We start from the raw sequence: 6557 nt of genomic DNA, 5'->3' as shown, positions 1-6557 counted from the left end.
AAAATTTCTTACCAAATACTTGTCACAGCCAAAGTCTTAGTAATGAAAATCTCAGGAGAAGTAATAATTTTAAATTAATCATGAAATGATTCTGCAGTGTTACATGCCCATGGGGTATGGGCCAGAAGAATACTTTCAGGACTTCAAACTTGAAGGTCTTGTGATGTAGGTATGCCCTCTTCTTTTTTCAGTGTTCGTTTGTTTGAAGGAAAGATTAGAACTATGGTGCCATATTGTTCCCTGTAAAAAGTATCCAACAAGGATGGGGAATATTCAGACTAGTTATCTTACTGTGGCCCTTTGGAGTTTTCCTGGCCATATATTTAATGCTATTACACTACTTGTACTGTTGGAGTGAAAAGTTCTTATCACCTTTATTGATATAACTATAAAATTCTAAAACAAATTATCAACACTTCATTTTTAAAAACTCAAATGAAAGATGGATACGTTTTCAGTTTATACCTCATTTTTTTTTTTTAAGCAAAAGTGACACTGCACAATTTTGGAATGAGAAGAATGATATAAGAAATGACTGGCCTTCAGAAGGCCCATTTTATTTCCCTATTTAATCATTTAATAATCATTTGTTGTTTCTTCAGACTGCTACTTTGAACACTTGAGTGAGTTATAATCCCATGTTTAAACCAGTAAAAAATAAATTTGTCTGAAACACCATTCCATTTCTTCAGCTACATTTCTCAGTATAATGATAATACAATTTTTGTTTTATATACAAATAATAGGAAAAGGATCACAAAGTGTTTCACATTGTGTGTGTGTGTGTGTGTGTGTGTGTGTGTGTGTGCGCATGCACACATACCATGGAAGATGACAGCTGAAATGGAATCACAAGATGCATGAACATGTGAGATGCTGACCAGGCTGTAATAGCTGATAATATGACAGGTGAAGTGTGTATGCTATGTATCTAATAAAGATATTTTTGCTCAAAGTCAGCTTCTTGTACCCTTTCAGGTGCCCACCAAAAATACATTTCATAACTGCACAAGACTGAATAAAAAGACAACTGATAGACATTCTGATCTATTTTTAATTTGAATTGCTACACGCAAAATTTGAAAATAGCATTATATATAGAATAAAAGATGGACTAGACAAGTAATATAGATAACTATGTTATGGAATGCAGACTTGCATAAATTATTAGGAATTAAAGAAGTCTACATAGGAAAAAAAAGAGCAGTTACAAGAGTCTGATTACTAATTTTACTCAGCCACTAGTGGTCTGCTTTTTGTCTAAATAAACTTCACTAGGCTTTGATTTTCTCATCCAATAGAAAAGTTTATTTTCTAAGTTCTTGGGTTATTAGTTCACATTTTTATGTATAATTAGAAATATTAAAATGTAAAATAAATGAAATTCAGAGAACCATTAAAAATAAAATTTAAATAGAATTTCAACATCTTTTTATTCATCTCATTTTTATAAATATTAGGGTTTGGTGTATTCTGCTTTGTCTTAAGGGCTGCCCCCGGTCGAGCAGGCTGAGAGAAGAATGGAAAAATACAGTTCCTTCCTATCTCTGCTGGGGCAACTTAGACAAAAGCTGGGGCTTTTGTTAGTTTTATTATTTACACAAGTCAACAACTTTTTTTTTCTTTCAGGAGTTTCTTGCCGGGAGAAGTGGTGCATGCCTATAATCCTAGCAGCTCAGGAAGCTGAGACAGGGGGATAACGAGTTCAAAGCCCGCCTCAGCAAAAGCGAGGCACTAAACAACTCAGTAAGACCCTGTCTCTAAATAAAATATAAAATAGGGTTGGGGATGTGGCTCAGTGGTTGAGTGTCCCTGAGTTCCATCCCTGGTACCCGCATCCCCAAAAAGGGCTTATTGGCTAAATTAGATAAAGGAGTGACTGGTAAATGATTCTTAATGTCCTTTTTAGAACAATTTACTCTTTTAGTAATTTGTTATGCTTATGAAACTGAAAACATTATAAAATTCTCATAAATATCTTTAAATTTCACTTGAAACTTCAAGTTAATATATTTACATTTGCACACACTATTTTTTCTTTAAATAACTAAATGTAAAATGTAATGTTATTGCATTACTACATTTGCTACTTTTTAAAATAATTGGTATTTGAGCCAGACACAGTGGCACAGGTCTAGAATTCCAGCAGCTTAGGAAGCTGAGGGAAGAGGATCACAAGTTCAAAGCTATTGAGGTGTGGAGAGCAATGACTTGGATCGTGGTCTTTGCCTGCCTGGGAGCTGTTACTGCACTCTGCCCTAGGAACTTTCAGTGCAAAGATGCAGGATGAGATTGCCCAGGAGCTGTGCTAATCCCTTGCCTGAGGAAGTTCTGTGCAAAGGAACACAACAACAGTTTTGATCCTAAGCCCAGACACCAGCTACCAGGGATAGAGAATTCTGAGCATAACAAGATAACCACAATATCTTGCAAGTGCTTTAACATTTGAGCCTGACTTCTCTGAGAAATTCTGGACAATGGGCTTCCTTGGTACAGCCAGATAATAACAGGATGTTCCTAGCACAGCAACAGTAGAATAGCTACAAAATATCTCTGGTTCTCTAACTTTTTAGGGAACAAACAACAATGTGCACTAACTTCCTGATGGTGACACCCCCATATAATAAACATGCTGAGCTAGCTCTGGGTCACTGTTCCTTTATCAGAGGTCAGTGTCCCACTTGGTCTCAGCTTTCTCTCTGTGTTTCTGTGTCTTTCTTAACACCCCCTGCCATTGTCCCTCACTAGTTTCTAGGGTTAGGCCATGCAGTAAGCCCCTATTTCCAAAAAAGAAAAGGGGGATGTGGTTCAGTCACTAAGCATCCATGAGTTCAATCCCTGGTACCTGTTTCCACCAATCATTGACTGATGAGTTATGCGATGGCCTTAGAGTATGACCGATCAACACCAAATCAACTCCTTAGTGCATATGGTTACACTAATATATATTTTATTTAATAAATGAGCTAAAATTTTTGAAATATAATTTTTGGTTTTGCTTTTGGGGCATATTATAATAGCAAAACTTCCATTTCTAATATTTTGAATAAGAAAGTATGAAATGATGTATATAATATTAATTTTGAAATGACCAGTGTCTGTAGTTGTATGCTGAAAAAGAATTAGTCTTTATTGTGTCTGCAACTAAAATGTAATTGAAAGTAAAGTACTCAAGATTTAACTTAAGTACTAAAATTACATCAAAAGGAAGTAGCAGAAGTGGATTGAGAAAGGTAAAACCTGAAAATTGTGAACTAGAAAGCAAACAAGTATATTGATTTGACTCGGGGCACTCAACCACTGAGCCACATCCCCAGCCCTATTTTATATTTTATTTAGAGACAGGGTCTCACTGAGTTGCTCAGCATATCACTTTTGCTGAGACTAGCTTTGAACTCTCGGTCCTCCTGTCTCAGCCTCCTGAGTTGCTGGGATTACAGGCGTGCACCACTGTGCCTGGCTGCATATAGATTTTTAAGTCTGTTACTATAGAAGGATAAACAACAAAAATACCTTTGCCACATGCTATTAAATCAAAAGGAAAGAAATGACATTAGAAATTATTAAGCAGATATATTCATAGCAGCATAGGAGTAATAGGAATTATAAAGATCATTCATTATACCACCTTCATGTCAATAATTTTATAGATACATATAAAATGGACATGCTACAGAACGATGGTAGAAATGACTTGAATAGAAATATAAAACAGGTTCAAAGCAATATTCAGGAGGGAAAAATTTGCTAATGATGTTTTACTGAGGCAGATGCTTGGCTTTCGTGTAGTTCTTTGTAATCCATCTTGTACAGGTCAAAATATCCTGAGTGATAGATGGAAAGTGTCCTAATTTCTTTAATGACTTTATTACCAAGTTGTGACAAAACATGAAAAAGGATACACTAAGAACATAGATATCCAGAAATATAATTTGTTGCACACATAATAAAATTATTTCCCAGAATATTATTAAATATTTTAGAGACATTAACAAAGATATGAAAAGTGAATGAGTATACCACACACAGCTATTTAGAAACTTGCTATTGTAATGATACCAAGTCCATCCAAATTTAAATGTAAATTTACTCTTAAATTTACTCTTAATAACAATCTCCCCTATTTCCTGGGCATGGTGATGCACACTTGTGATCCCAGCAGCTTGGGAGACTGAGGCAGGCGGATCCAGAATTCAAAGCCAGCCTCGGCTAAAGTGAGGTGTTAAGCAATTCGGTGAGAACTTGTCTCTAAATAAAATACAAAATAGGGCTGGAGATGTGGCTCAGTGGTTGAGTCCCCCTGAGATCAACCCTCGGTACACCTCCCAAAAAATTCTCTCCTTTTTGTTGAAATTGACAAGCTGATTTTAAGTAGGGAGATGTAAGAGTCCTTGAGTAACGTAGGTGGTTTCTAAGAAGAGAAAAATGTCATAAAAGTCCTTACATAGTAATTAAAACAGTTGAGAAGGGAAACAGAATCTCGAACTTAAGATATATATATATTAATTTTTCTAATTTATGAATTCATTTTGAATCTGTCCAGAATAAGCATAGTCATCATGTTCACTATTGTCAAATAAGCCTTGCCTGAAATTGGAGGCACTGTTTAGCTTCATTACCTGGAGAATTGACATAGGTGGCAGTTTCCCATGAATCCTGAACCTTATCATTAGAAAGAGTAGAAAACAAGCTTCCTTTCTTGCAGAGTTGTGTCAAAAGTTATGACTCTAAAGCATCCCAAATTATATAAATTCTCCATTATTTCTTTACAAATTTGTGTGGAAATAAGTCTATTATAAAGAGACCATAGATTTCTCTAATGTCCTTTAATTTATAGTCTCAAGACATGAGCTGTATAGAATTTAATGACTGAAATCTTAAGTAAAAAAGAGAACAATTAAGGAATTCCTAGGGGAAATTGCAGGCCTAAAGTAATTAAGATTTCTCAAGGAAGTTCTGTAGTCAACATTTTCACTAAAAGAAATGCACATTTATTCATGTCATTTGAATTCGTGAAAATTAGTTGTGACTGAAGTGTCCTAGGAAACTAAAATAACTCAACATCAAAGAAATATTGCACTTTCTATCAGTTACTAGCACAATCCACAAGCAGTCATCATTTCCAGGCAAATCAGAACGTAGTGCCACCTTTCTTGAAATGAAGGAAAAATGGCTGTATATATATAAAATTTATGTGTGTAAAATGTTTCTGTACGTGACTACTTTTATTTCCAAAAGATAATTTCATTTTGTCTTGATGCCTTTCAATTATTAAGTAGATTAAGTAGTTGAAGAGTTCTTTTTCTTTTAATGTTAACTTGTTTCAGCATAAAATGATGTGATTGTCATAAACAGAAATCAAAATGAAATTTTTATGTTCATTTTATTTTCAGACTGTGTACGTACATACATTAATAAACACCAACTAATTAGGATCTTTATTTGTATATCTTTGTCTATTTAGAGTCTAAAGTTATTTAACAACCAATGCAAATGGATCATACTCATTTTTAAGCAAATGTTTCATTGCATAGAAATGTAAATATATATAAAATAAAGTGAATAATATGATATACCTTTCACCCAGATTTAACATCTGCTAATGACATGCAATTTTTATTTCTTATGTGGTGCATACTCATTTTATATGTAATACTAATTTTATAAAATTAGATATTTCCTCGATTTATTTCTTATTTCATTGTTTGTTTATTCAGTATTTGCAAACAAATACTTTAGTATTTTGTGTCTCATATGCTCTTTAAAATAGGAGTCTGCTTTCAATCACTGAACATAAACCATATGTCACCCTCTGGAAGATACCTTCATGCATTTAATATTATTCTAGGGGTGGCTGTTTCAAGCAATTTTAACCTAAAGCTCATTTAGTCCACCAGTAAGTTAGCATTGCTGGCCCAGGTCTGGCCCCTCATGTTTTAATTCTCTTAAGTGGATTTCTGACTAGCTCTGGAGCTCAAATTCTCATCTTCCAGTTAACAGATGGTATCTTTAGTGCCTAAGTTGCCATCTGAGGAAATTATGTTTTAAAATATTTTGTCCTTTTGATTCAGGTAATAAGAAAACTTTTGAAGAAAAGCTAGTATTTCAGAATGCACAGTATCTTTTCCAGGTCACTATAAAAGCAACAGAATTTATTTTCTAGATGATGTGGCCTATTTTGGAATTCCTGAAAGCATATCCTTAGAACCATGTCACTTTTCATTCGAAAGTACTTGTGAGAATAATCACAGTATCCATATGAACTTAGGACATGAGAACTTGGATAATTCAATAATGTGACTGAGTCCAGTGAAGAGCTAGGGTATTGGGACAAAGCAACAAGAAAACCAAGGAAGGAGATAGAAGAATGACTTGGGTGTGCATTCTCTAAGAGATCTAATGATTTTTAATTTTAACCAGATATGATTTCAAATTCTAGAAACTATAGTCATTTATTAGAGAAAGAAAAAAGGCCTGGGTGGTTTTGCCAGCCATCTAAGTCAGAAGTAATATTTGTATTTAATTGTGTCCTTTTCCACTATATCATTCCACTATGT

Source organism: Sciurus vulgaris (genome assembly GCF_902686455.1).
Source record: "Sciurus vulgaris genome assembly, chromosome: 5".
Taxonomy (NCBI): domain Eukaryota; kingdom Metazoa; phylum Chordata; class Mammalia; order Rodentia; family Sciuridae; genus Sciurus; species Sciurus vulgaris.
Note: the sequence above shows the minus strand (reverse complement) of the source record.